Consider the following 14,592-nt stretch of genomic DNA (forward strand, 5'->3'; position numbering starts at 1 on the left):
AAATGCAGTAGATACAAAAGAATGAGATGCACCCGTGTCTATCAACACATTAGCAACCGAGTTGCAAAACAGAAAAGTACCTCTCACTACCGATGGAGCCGGTACTAAATCCTGCGCGGTAATAGCATACACGCGCCCCGTAGGCCCCTAGTCTACCTGCTCACCTCTCGGAGCAAAAGACTGCTGTACAGACTGGGATGACGAAGCTCCCGGATTGGCCCTCGAGGCCTACACAGACTGAGCTGGCTGAAAACTCTGCGTCTGCCTAGAACCAGACGCTCCCGAAGTGGCACTCAACTGCGGGCAAAACCTCTTCAGGTGCCCAGGCTGTCCACACTAATAACAAGACAAGGGCTGCCCCTGCCCAAACTCTGACTCTGCGGTCTAGCTGAAGAAGAAGCAACTCTCTGACCTCCACCCTTCAGCAGGCAAACAGAAACCTTGTGACCCAGCTGGCCACACTTGTAACAGGTGAAATCGCCCAGACCACCTCTCCCGGAGCCTGTACTCGGCACTGGGAAGGTCGATCTAGCAACACCACCCTGCGACTGCTGAGGGTTAGAACTCCTCTACCTCCTGCCATCACTATGACCATCTTGGCTCCTCTTGGAGCCTATCTGCCCCTCATTCTCCTCCTGCAGCATGAGCTCCATATGAGCTGCAGCATCCACTAGGTGTCTATACTCTCGGATGTAAGACCCACCAACTCTCAGCTTGAGGCCCCGCCTCAACTTCCGCTCAAACTCATAGCAACGGCGTTCCTCAGACGCCACCAGTTCAGGTGCAAACCTGGACAGACTGGCAAAAGTAGCCTCAAACTCGGCCACTGACAAGCCCTGCTGATTAAGCCGGCTAAACTGATCCCTCAGCTTCTTCCTAGCTGTTGCAAACAAAAACCTCTCCTGGAAAGCATTCACAAACGCCTCCCAAGTACCACCAACACGAGCCTTCTCGTACTTCCACCATTGACCCGCATCTCCCTTCAGTTGGAAGGATGCCAAGGTCACTTTCAGTGCTCCGTCCTCGATGCCAAGCATCTCGAACGTCTTACTCATTTGCTCTAGCCACTCATCAGCTTTCAGTGGCTCCTTCGGATCCCCAATAAACTCATCCAGATTAGACCGGAAGAACTCCCTCTTCAAGAATGAAGGCTCTGCCTCAGATGCCTGATTCCCAGCTCTAAGAATACCCAAAGCTCCTGCTATCTCTCTGGCCAAGGCACCCATGGCCTGCTGACCCACTGGCTCGGCCACGTTGGCCTGACCAACTCCCTCTTGCACTGCCGGAATCTCACCCGGTAACGGTACTTCCTGCCTTGCAGGTCTACCACGCCTAGCACCTCTTCCTCGTCCTGACATCCTAATAAAGGTAACACAGAACATTAGCACATTCACAAATGTGCCGAAACTAAACACTCACGTCCTAATGCATGGACAATTGTAATTCACTCCACATAAGCACATAAACACATAAGCACTTACGAATTTCATTTCCGGATAATGATAGTCCCGAGGCGTTACTAGAGTTTCGGTTAGAAACAGCATTGATCAAGTGCTTTTCCAACAAGACTCCGAGAAACCCAAGGATCCAATCAACATCCTAGAAATTAAATCCCATACCCACATAGTCACATAAGCATGTTATCAATCAATCACATAGCATATGATACTACATCTAAGTCTCTATCAAGCGAGACAAACCCATTGTGATCCTAATCACTTCCCACGTACCCAAAGTATTCGAACCCGGTACGCTCTGATACCAAGTTGTAACGCCCTCAACTTAATAACATTAAACCCATCAAATAAGACATTCGTCGATATGTAAAAGTTCCACATTCTTCCATTTATCAGAATTCCATTACATAAGTATTACATGTTAACGACAAAAGCAAAATGCCCTACGAGCTTACAGCTTTCCAAGTTAACACTTGGTTACAAGAAAAGAGTACTAACTCATACATATTAAGCCCTTGGCTTGAATTTACATGTAATACATCAAAAAGTAAAACAACAAAAAGTATGTCCGCCTCTAGCCTCCCAAGCTATGTCCTTGGAGGTGGCATGCTACCTGTACCTGAAAATGATATTCCCATAAAGGGTGAACCACAGCCCAGTAGAAATATACTAAACCAACCATGAACAATGACTAAAAGATTAGCAATTGATAGATGGCCAACACTGAAACATTCACATAAATCTCATTTTATGTCCTCCGACTCATAAGTCCAGGTTACCTTTTCATTTTCCCTTTTTCAACAGATAAGCATATTAGCTCTATCATTATTTCAACAGATATGTATAAAAACTATATCCCACATTCACAGATAAGCATGTAAGCTATATCCACATTCTCAACAGATATGTTTAACAACAATATCCACATTCGCAGATAAGCATATAAGCTGTATCCACACTTCACAAAGATAAGCATATAAGCTCTATCTTCACTTTTCTAGACAAGCATATGAGCTGTATCTACGGAGTTCATCCCCTATCTTCTCCCAACACTATCCGGTTTAAAGGTACATCCCCTATCTTCCCCTAAACCGCGGAGTACATCCCCCATCTCCTCCTCTACACATAACGTATACAAACACATTGGTTCTATATACAATCACTCAATACATGTAGTTAATGTATTCTATCAATCGTCAAATTCCATGACACATTCCATTGATTAGTTTTCGTTTGCCTAATCATCATGCATTGTCTACAACAATCTCGACTATCCTCCACCGATAGCCCAAAGCAGTTATTTCTAAACAGAAAATAAATGCACAATGGATATTCAATCAACATTTCATTTCCTCATTCCTCACAATTAATTATCCCAATTAATTAAATAATGTAATTAGGTCAATTCCCATAATTAACATTTCAACCCTTAGGTCCCATTTTCATCAATGATTTAACATTTATTCCATTTCTCTATTCCAATCATGTATCTAGGTTTATTATGAATAAAACCCCAACTTTTGTAAAATTACACAAAAGCCCCAAACTTTCACAAAATTACCAAACCAACCCCAACATCTCAAAATACCAAAATTTAAAGACAAAATCCATAGAGAGGAGTAGGATATCCCTACCTCGAAGTTTGAGCCAAAAAGGAGATGAAGACTCGAAGATCAACGTGCCCAAATCCAAACGTTTTCAGATTAAATCAAAGCTCTCAACGCCCTCTATCTTTTTAACAAAGACCCTAGGCTAGATTCACACTCTAGGGAGATCAAATCTTAGAGAGAGTGTAAGTTTAGAGAGAGAGAGTCTCGGATCTAGGGTTTGATCAAAAAAGAAATTGAAAAAGTGATGTTCAAAAACGCTACTGTCCGCTAATATAAAACACGCTCGCTCGAGCGAGGACTTGGTCGCTCGAGCGACCAGACACAGAAAAATCTCGCTCGAGCCAAGAAGTTCTCGCTCGAGCCAAAAACTCAGAAGTGCGCTCGAGCGAAAGAATGCTCACTCGAGCCAACAACTCAAACCCTTAGGTCTGCAACCAGCACGCTCGAGCGACATACTCCTCGCTCGAGCGAAGAACAACCAGACCGCTCGAGCTAAGAAAATCTCGCTCGAGCCAAGAAATACAACTCTCAGGTCTAGAACCAGACGCCATCGCTCGCTCGAGTAAAGCCACTCTGGCTCGACCCACCAGACACGAACTCAACTCTCGCTCGAGCGACCAACTCCTCGCTCGAGCGAAGGTCCAAAAATCTGGGCAGCAACACTAGGCTCCCAAACACAACCAACCTGTAACAAACCTGCCCAACACATCCTATAACTCAATATACAAAGTAAAGAGGATGCAAACAGGATAATAAACAACTTTCAAAATCCACGGACACATGTCCGGATCACTGCACAACAAGGGTAAACCCGGGATCGCTATAAACTACCTCAAGCTCTAGATGCTCTCTTTATCTTCTTGCTCGATAGAGTGGACTCTGCAGCATTGTCTCCATCAGCGCCACTGTCTGAATTTGGGCCAGAGTCTGAATCGGATCCGTCTCCACTCCCTTCCTCGGCATTAGGATCCCCACTCTCAGAACCTGAGCCAGTGTCATCGTCCCTGCTCTCGGATGACTCTGAATGCTCACTTGCCGCCTCTTCGGTCTCACTGGTCTTAGTGTCATCGTCGCTAAGGATAGGCTCTGAAGGGCAACCCTCAGCTTGGGTGCGCCCAGGTCGGCCTCGATTGCGTGTCGGAGTCTCTCTCTCTCTCCTCCCTACCGCCGGAGGGCGTACTGATGGTCCTGCTGCAACCGCCACTGATGCTGTCAGAACGGATGGGACCTGAAAGGGTGTTTGTCATATGTCAGCTAAAGTGTGCATGTCAGATGTAAGCATGATATGCAGAATGAGTGTATGAATTCAGATGTAGTGTATCAGTGCAATGTGGGTTAGATGCAGTGTTTGGGTGCAGTGTATCAGGTTAGTGCAGTGTGGAACAGATTACAGTTGAAATGCTAGTGTATCAACAGAAAGTTTGATGGCATGAAATGTAAACTGAAGAAAAATTACCTGAATACCATAGAGACTAAGCAGGCTCAAGCTCCTCTGCACCATCCCCATCAGGGAAGCTGCTAGCTCGAGAGCATCCCCGGTATACTCTATAGATGCCTGCAAGTGCGTTGAGATGATCAGTGTTCTATAAATATAACTGAAATGAATTTGACATGCAAAATGTAAAGTATGGTACATTCTGGAGTCGGGCCTCGAACCCCGACAAGCTCGTACCCGGCTAGTGTAGGCTCAATAGGGATCTGGAAAGCCCCCCTGGTATGCCGCCAGCAGGTAAGTGTAGTGGGAAGCTCTGGCCAACTAGTCCTCTATCTCGCTTGGGAAGACCCTCTGCCACGGGCTCTGCTCGCCCGACTTGCTCTGTGTCTCACCCTCGTGGCAGGAGCTCTCACTCCTTCATCCCTGCGAATGCCGGTCAGAGGGGGCATCAAGTGTGTCTGGATAAAGGCCACATAGTCGCCCTCTACACGAAAGTACTCTACCTCCAGGCCTACCATGAACTAGATCACCTCATCGGTAGTCAGACTGTGCGTTGCTCTCATGGACGCTGCTGGTGTCATTGGTATAAACGGAGCAGGTATGCCCAAGGTCTGACGCACGAAACGCTCACCTAAGAACCAAGCTCGACAGATCGGGCCCTCAAGAAGAATGTGATGGCAGGAAATGCCGTAAGCTACATTGTATCGGGCTCGAAGCTCTATCGGTATCATGGCCCAGGCTGCCATCTGATCTGAAAAAGAGAATAAACAGGTTATTAGTCGCTGTTAGTTGTTAATAAGTGGGTCAAAACAGTGGTGAAGCAAAAGTAACTTTGTTTTGGGTTATCTCGTGTGCCGCTACCATGTGAAAATACTAACGAAAAAACATGGAAGACTTGTGGGTCTTACGGCGGGGTTGGCCGTCGTATACCCGAGAAAGGGGGATTGTCAATGGCACCTCACCTACAAGCTCTGGTGCAAGACCCGGGAAATATGCGTATACCCATAACTGCAAGAAGAATGTAGAGGTATATAATCAATCCAGTATGAACAGATGCAAAAAGTGCAAAGCAGAAAGCATACAGTATGAGCAGATGCAAAAAGTACAAAGCAGAAAGCACATATGTGGAAACAGATATAAAGCAAGAAATGCTTGAACATAAAATGTAAAGTGTAAAGGGGGAATTGAGGTGTGTACTTCCCAAGCTCGCCAGTAGCCTTCAACCAAAGTCCCTCGTAGACGGGAGGAGGAGCTCATATATCCGTATAGTGTGGTGAGGTCGGCTCCGCCCCAATCATAGAACTAAACCCGAGGGAGGACCGCTAAGGCACTTAGCAGATACAGGCCTACGGTATTCCACCTGTTTGAGAACAAGGTGGTACCAAAGATGAACATGAGGAAGCCTCTGGCATACTACTCTATCTCCTCAATCGTCTTGGGCTCAGTCCCCCTGAACCGCTCCTCAAACCAGTTGTACCGCACCATGCCTGCCCGGTATATCGGTGGATGTGCCCTAAGCAGCTTGAGCCATGCTGCATCCCATGCTTCCATATCAGGATTAAGAGGGATCAGATCACCCCCTGTGCTTAAGTCGATAATCATGGCAAAGTCATAAGGCGTCATCATCATCTCCCCTGTGGTGGAAAAGTGGAAGGAGTTGGTGGTGTCCCACCACCTCTCCACCAATGCTCCTAAGAGAGGATGACTCGCTATAACTCGAGTCAAGCTGGAGCAGAAAAGACTGAAGCCTGTCTCATCAATAATGTCACGAACCCCAGCTGGGAGCTCATCATACCAATCGCGAGCAGTCGTCGTACCATAGCCCTTGAAGGCGCAAGACACATCCTGTGGCAATGCACGAAGTGCAGTCAGATCAAGGTGATGCATGAAATGAAATCAGATTAATACAGTGTATGAGATACAGCTAGATGAAGGCAGTGCAAGAAATGCAATCAGTTAAAGGCAGTAATGCATAAAAACAGTTTTCGTACCTCAACGGCAATGGCTGATAAATGAGACGTTGGTTCCCTCAACATGAGGTCCTCTGGTGTGTCCTCAGCAAAGTCAGTAAAAGATCTAATGGCTCCTGCAGTGGTCAATGTGTGTGTCTGAGGTTGGTACCTCGCTGGATCAAAGGGCCTTATACTTAACGGTAATGGCTCTGGTTCGGCCTTTGGCTCGGCCTCAAAGTCTACTTGAGGAAGCTCAGGAGGAACCCCATCATAAGGGAGATCATCCGCCATCTGAAAGGTGCGAGATAGGTCGAAAGTGAAGAAAAATGAAGAAAAAGGGTAAAACTTTGAAAAAGTCAACCCTAGGAGAGAGAAAATGGAGAAAAAAGTCAAAGTCAGGAAAAACGCACAGAACTCGAGAGAAACTCAAGGGGAATGAGTCTAGAATGGTGGAAATGAGGAAAGAAGTGTCGAAATCATATTCCAATCGGTTCAAAGTGAAGGGAACTAGGAAGATTTAGCGAATAAAGTTTGTGTGAGGTCTTCGAAAATGTGTAGAAAGTGCGGATCTAGAGAGAATGAGCACCTAGAGACAAAGGGGGAAGAATTTCGGATGTGGGGTGGTGTGGAAATAAAGTGCCATGCCCTATTTTTAGAGACCCAAGCCAAAAAACCATTTTTTTCCTCTGCCTGCCATCGGTGGCCGGAAGGCACCATCGGTGGTCAGCAAGGCACATTGGTGGCCAGCAGGGCACACCAGTGGCCGGCAGGTGTCCAACGGCTCCTTCTTGTGGTCAGCAGGTGTCCAAGAGTCTCCTATGTGTCCCTGGTTCTGTTTTGTGTTCTTGGATTTCAAGAAGTGAAGGGAATGTTCAGGTTTTGGTTCAGAATGTCCCTACGAAGGCTCAGGATCTCATTTCCAGGGTATGATGTTCGTTGCTCATCGACATAAGCGAGGTGTATCCTTTTTAACATCTTACAACTCTTCCAAGAGGTACATCGGGAGTTGTTTTTTGAATTGATCTTAACGACTGCGCTTTTGTTACCGCATAGAATATGTGTTTCTTTGTCGTCACATGGAAGCCATTGCATAGAACATGCATTTTGTACTTTTACATAGAATATGCTCGTCTGTAGCACGTGCCCGCGGAGGGGGGCCCTCGCTGCTACAGTTCGGACTCGCGATTTTTGTTGTCGCGGTTCTTAATCTGAACCAAAGAGTCCAAATCTGGCAAATCGTTTTTGAGAGAAAAATTTTTTTGAAAGAAGTGCCAAACATGGACTGCTTTGCCAGATACAGAGTCGCCACCTAAATATTTTTAAAATGGGGAAATTTAGGAAACCTTGACTCGGTGCCGAAGGCCACATGTCCGTCATCACCGGAGTTGTCTCGGCTCGGGAGCTTGGGTACGATTGGGGAAAGTCAGCTATGAGCACCCCCTCTCGCCCGGTCAAAAGACCGGCCTCTACTAACCGTGATATTCTGTTTTGAAAATGTTTATGTGTTCTTACTCCATTTATTAGCCTAGAATTACTCTGTTATGCGCACAGCAAACAAGTATAGACTAGATTGCCTAACTTGGGAATAAACATTGCATATCCGTTTGCTTTGGAAATACTTTAGATTTTGCTACTCGTAAGTAGGCTAAAACACGGATTTCAATGAGTTTTTCCAACTCAAACAATCCAACCTCCACCCACAGGCATCCAAACAGTTTAACACATAAGCATTTAGCCGCATGGCAAGCATACTGTCATGTTAACATTCACACACATGCGAGATGCTAAAGCATAAATACTTACATCGTACTCCGTGCCAAAACAGTAAACTAGTTAGCAAAACGTGCATGTCCTAGTTCATGTTAAAAATGGTTAATGCATCACATGCAAAAATGCAATCTAGGCAGGCTCGGCTAACCCTAAACATGGCATATGAAATGCGATCAATTACCACATATTCAATTTGTGAATTGAAGTACAGATGCAGTTAGCGTGATGTACCGAGCCTAATGTATGTGATACAAATGTATGGATGCACGCATGCATAGCTGTAGACACCCCATTTTTGACCGTCCTCAAGACTTGGACGTCACCGTTTGAACACTCGGTGATCATCCATGTTTGTGTTCGTTTGGAGTTCCCGGAGGTCTCGGCTACGCGCCTTGTCTCAGGATCTCCGAACTTGACTGTTTAGTGTCTGGTTTCACACCAAACACTTGTGTTTTGCCTTTGAAGGGCAGGGTAGGGCTTGTAGACCATCCCCACCCACCACCGGCAGTGACTGGAGGCCACCGGCTGGTTTTTGCTGCCACCCCGGCCGGCACTATTTGTTGCCGGTCAGCACTATTTAGTGCCGGCCGGCACTCTTTTTGGCCAAGATGGCATTTTTGGCCGGCCGATTACTGTGCATCTGCTTTTGCAGATATTTTAAGACAGCTTTCTTGCTTTTGCTCCCCTCCATACACGTGTATGGAGGGATCTCCCTCTTATGAAGCTTGTCTTGTAAGCTTTACAAGACAAGAAGTGCCATATAGGGAGAGAGTGTGTCTCTTGGCTTAAAGGGAGAGACTTAAGATATTTTGAGAGTTTAGACAGCCATGGTTAAGCTCTGGTTTTAGGGTTTGAGTTAGATACACATCCTATATCTCTTTCCCTCTCTTTTGTGCACTAGGTGTTTTGTGTCTTACTATTGCACACAAACACCTAGTGTTTCACCTTCCTCTTGGAACTGAGGTTCTAAGAGACTGATTTTGAAGTTTTGGTGTTGGATTCAAGCTAAAGGAGGCCATTGGAGCACCATTTGTGAAGGGGTCTTCAAGGGTGAGAACCTAGTCTCCTTTTTTTCCCCATTTTTGCATTGATTTTCTACCTATCTTAGAGCTATTTTCGTGCTTATTGTATAACACAAAAAAGTTCTGTTTTTTAGTCCTCTTGATTGTTTATTAAGAGTGTTTTGTGGTTTGGGTAAGTTTGAACACCCTTAGGCCTTAAAAGGCCACATTTTGTAGCCTTTTGTGCTAGCTCCGGGATTTTGGTGTTGGGGTCCCTTCACCACTGAAATCTTGAGGGATTTCAGTGGTGAAGGTGATTCCTTGAAGTCCCAAGAAGGAGAGGGCCACCCCCTCTCCTTGTTGTCCTTGAAAAGGGCATATTTTGGTCTCTAAAGAGAGCCTATGCTTGAGTGTGTGTTGAGGATGTTTAGGCTATTTTTCATGCTTATATATCCATAATATAACATGATTTTAAGTTTGTTTTGGTACCCCATGCATGTTTAGCATAGTTGCCATGTAATGCCATATTATTGCCTCAATGTGCCTTAGGTTGTTAGCCCTTGTTAGAGCATGTTTTAGGCTTGGTTTTGTGAAGATTTTGTGCTTATCTTGACATGTTCTAGGTCTGTCCATAAGTGTTTGGGTTGATTTTGGCATGCTTGGTATAGCTGTTTTGTATTTGGGCTTGTTGGCCTTGAGCATGTGAATGTATAGCATGCCATCCTTGCATTGTTTTGGTGATTTGGGACCATCCACCATGCCATTTCAGACCTTATTGTATGCTTGAGAGCTTGCATTTGATGTCCCTTTAATGCCTTGTAAGGTTGTCATCTCATGCTCCTTGTTTTGGCACTTGTGCATGCCTCTAAATTAGAGCCACTTAGATGCCATCTAAGTAGTCCCTTAGCCTTGTTTTAACATGCTACAAACCTGTTTTTAGTTGCTTAATGCATGCCATGTTTGGTCTTGCTAAGTGTAGTTCAATACTCTATTGGTTTGCTTTGAGCATTTGGGCCATTTGTTGCATGCTTGGCTTGATTTATTGCTTGGTTTGGCACCATGTTTTAGCATGATTTCAATGCTTATGTTGCATGCTAATTAGTCCATGATTCCCCCTTTCAAATGAGTTTGAGAGTTGTTCAATTTATGCCTAAGTGTTGGCCTTTCAACATGTGTATGTGTGCATGTGTATTTGGTCCCTCATTATAGCATTATGGCTACTGTTTTAGGCCTATTTAGAGCTGCCTAACTCATGTTTAAGTCCATATTTCCATCTATTTGCATTGCCATATGCATGCTTGTATGCTTGCATAAGCTTGTTACCATGCCATGTTGCATCCTTAGCTTGTATGCTTAGGTTGCATTGCATTTTGCATGCATTCCTTGCCCCTTGATTTGGTGATAGGGATTAGGACTTTGATTTGATTTGGTTTGCATTGCATTTGAAATCAAAGTTGCATACTTGGTTCTTTGGGCCATCATGCATGGAAATGCGTGATTGGTGGTCCGAGAATCGAGGCACATGCCCCTTTGAGTCATTATCATGATAAGGGACATGGTTGCTGCATATATGCCTTGAATTGTGCTGCCATGCTTTGCCTTGCCCTCTGTTGCTGTCATTTGCAGATTCTGCAGGAACACTATGCCGACCGGCAGTGTGAGGTGCCGACCGGCAACAATTCCTCTGCCGACAGCTTCATTTTGTGCCGATGGCCACACACCCCTGCCGGTGGTAATTCCACTCAGCCGGTGGCACTCCCCAGTGTCCAGGGATGCAGTCCTGAGGTTTTGACAGCCTCCAGAGGAGTGAAGAAAGGAAAACAGAGGCAAACTATGCATGGCAGTGCGATTCCGAGCCAGTCCCGAGCATGTGTTGCATCTGGCCCTCGCCCCGAGGCGGTTTACTGTTTTTCTTTAGTTTAGTTAATTTGTTAATTAATTAAGCAATTTGTAATATTTAATTGGCTTGCGTAGTTAATTAATTTGTATTATTATTTTGGTCCCTCCGAGAGAGGGCAAATATGTAATAAGTGTGCGTGAGTGTGTGTATGTCTTCCAACCTCACGTCTTTCTTCCCTTTTATTTACCTGCTTATGATGGTAGATTAGGGCACGTTTAATTTAGCATACCTTATGCTATGCATGCGTGCATCCATGCATTTGTATTGCATGCATCAGGCTCGGTACATCACGCTAACTGCATTTGTACTTCAATTCAAAAATTGAATATGTGATAGTTGATCGCATTTCATATGCCATGCTTAGGTTAGCCGAGCCTATCTAATTGCATCCTGTATGTGTTGCATTAGGCAATTTAATATGAACTAGGACACGCATGTTTTGCTAACTAGTTTACTGTTTTGGCACGGAGTACAATGTAAGTATTTTCGCTTTAGCATCTCGCATGCGTGTGAATGTTAACATGACAGTATGCTTGCCATGCGGCTAAATGCTTATGTGAGATTAAATTGTTTGAATGCCTGTGGGTGAAGGTTGGATTGTTTGAGTTGGAAAAACTCATTGAAATCTGTGTTTTAGCCTACTTGCGAGTAGCAAATTTCAAAGCATTTTCAAAACAAACGGATATGCAATGTTTCTTTCCAAATTAGGCAATCTAGTCTATACTTGTTTGCTGCGCGCATAACATAGTAATTCTAGGCTAATAAATGGAATAAGAACACATAACGTTTTCAAAATCGGATATCATGGTTAGTAGAGGCCGGTCTTCGGACCGGGCGAAAGGGGGTGCTCATAGCTGACCTTTCCCGATCGTACCTAAGCTCCCGAGCCGAGACAACTCCGGTGATGACGGACATGTGGCCTTCGGCACCGAGTCAGGGTTTCCTAAATTTCCCCATTTTAAAAATATTTAGGTGGCGACTCTGTATCTGGTAAAGCAGTCCATGTTTGGCACTACTTTTTCAAAAATCTGTTTCTCAAAACGATTTGCCAGATTTGGACTCTTTGGTTCAGATTAAGAACCACGACAACAAAAATCGCGAGTCCGAACTGTAGCAGCGAAGGTCCCCCTCCGCGGGCGCGTGCTACAGTTTCTGGCGACTCTGCTGGGGATTTTAGAGAGCTTGACTCGAACTCATGATATCCTGTTTTGATTTCGCTTATGTGTTTCTTTGCTTTGCATGTGCATTGGTGCGCCTAGGAACACAGTGTTTGCCATCTGCCATTCCTGAACGGTTTGCTGGAGGCTTGTCTTGTCAAGGCATGTCCATAAGGCTGACCGGCTATGGGCTCTGACAGTATGGGAACACAAACCCCGGTTTTATCGGGGCACCCTTTTTGACCATTCGACCTAGTGCATATTCGGAATCCATAGTGACCATTCCAAGCTAGGACAGGTTGCTTACCCGATTATAGGTTGTTTGAGAACCGCTGTGTGCGTAGTGAAACCCTAGCTCCTGACAAAATAGGACAGGGAAACCTTACCCCAACATAGGGGTGTTTTCGTTCTCTCTACTTGCTATGTGCTTCTAGAATGTATTTCTACAGGGAAAGTACATGTCAGTTTGCAAGTTTGAGTATCAGACCTGAGGACACCAGTATCAGTGTCAGTTATAAGAATCAGTTATCTGCGGGTACCGGGTTCAGTTTTTGGGAACAGTGATTTCTGGGAACAGCGATCAGCAGTAGGGTACAGTTGTTCGGCTACACTCGTGTTTGATCCGTTTTGGGCTAAAATGCTGTCTGTTTTTCCTTTCAAGGTTCAGAGAGTCGCAGAGTTGATACAGAATAGCCAGTGTCTCCCCTTGCCGAGGCAGGATTTATGGCGGCACAAAATTCAGAAGAAGTTGTGGTTATGACGGCAGCATTGGAACAGGGGACCGCTCCGCAGAGTGAGGCTAGCATCAGTATGTCACACCCACCCAGGTCGCCCGTTGTGCACCCGGTCTGGGCTCCCCAGTTATACCAGGCTCGTGAGCCCACCACCTTTGAATTGATGGGAATGATAGGTGACCTCTAGAGGTCCGTGGCCGATCTGGCCTACGGAATGTCGGCTTCACCGCCAGCGGCGCCATATGCCGGGAATTTCATACCACAGGAGCCCCCGCTACTGGGGCGGATTGTGATAGAGCTCAGCCAGCCAGAGGTGGCTTCCAGCTACAACCGCGACATGCCAGCACCGACCCAGACCCTTGATCAGGCTGAGGCCAGAGGAAAAGACAAGGCAAAGGTAGATGCCGATCCTATTGAACAACTGCTGTGGGCAGTAGAGGCTCTGAAAGCCAGAGGGATGAACAAGCAACAAACATCTGCGATCGTGATCAAAGCTGTGGATGATGCTTTCCCCGCTCCGATCAAAGGCAGTTCAAGCCAGGTAGAAAATCGGGATGGGCCCCGTCATGCCCAGACAATTCCTGTAGTTCCCAACCCTGCACCGGGAAAGGTTCAAAAAGCCAAGGCAGTGCCAGCTGACCCTTTCGCTAGCGCTTCTGGCAAGAATCCTCAAACTTCAAAGTACCTGCCCCGAGGGCACAGGGCCTTTCACGATCTCTACATGCCTTTGTTTAGGGCATTACTGATATTGGCGAAGAATGGGCATCTTAAACCTTTGGAGCCTCGGCCACTCCCGAAGAATCTCCCCGCCACTCATGATGCTACCTTGTACTGCGCGTACCACCAACAGTCCGGTCACAGCACCGATGGTTGTTCCCGCCTTCGTCATGAAGTGCAGGATTTGATCGACAACAAGGTTATCCTTCCACCCACCTCAGCCAAGTCCGTTACCACCCAGTTGTTGGATTTCGAGGGCTCAGATACTGCGAGTATGTGAAGTGAACCGCCTGCGGGCGACATTTGGTGTATTTTGGATGTAGTATCTGGCACGCATTTTTTGAGCATCGGTGAAATTGAGTTTTGTAAATCCTGGCTTGGATATCGAGTCAGTCTTCTGTTTGAGTCTGTCTCTTTGTCTTGAGTCAGTCTTTTTGCTTAAGGGTCTGTCTTGTTGTGTCGAGTCAGTCCCCTTTGTATATAATACCAGGTGATTCTGGGGTTGTTGTCCCGAACACCGTTTTGTCTTGTAATTATCTGTTTTTGTTTTGAGTCTGTTTCTGCCGAGGGGCCAGTTGCACCAACAAATCTGAACAAAACAGCTGTTGCTATTTCAACTTCGTGCTTGCTTTCAGCATAAGTGCCAGAGAATTTGATTGGGTTGACAACACATCTCGCCTGCTCTCCTGCGCGCCAAACTCATTGCATTAACCTAAGTTTTTCAAAAAAAAAAACCTTTTGAACACTGCGGTGATAAAAACGAAGAGGAAGGAATTCCTCGGGTTTTGCAAATTTTGATCATTTTGAGAGAAAGAGAAGCGTGCTAAGCCTTTTAATGAATGAAATCATGCTTGTCGGC

Source organism: Camellia sinensis, chromosome 2 (genome assembly GCF_055761805.1).
Source record: "Camellia sinensis isolate YWXY chromosome 2, ASM5576180v1, whole genome shotgun sequence".
Taxonomy (NCBI): Eukaryota; Viridiplantae; Streptophyta; class Magnoliopsida; order Ericales; family Theaceae; genus Camellia; species Camellia sinensis.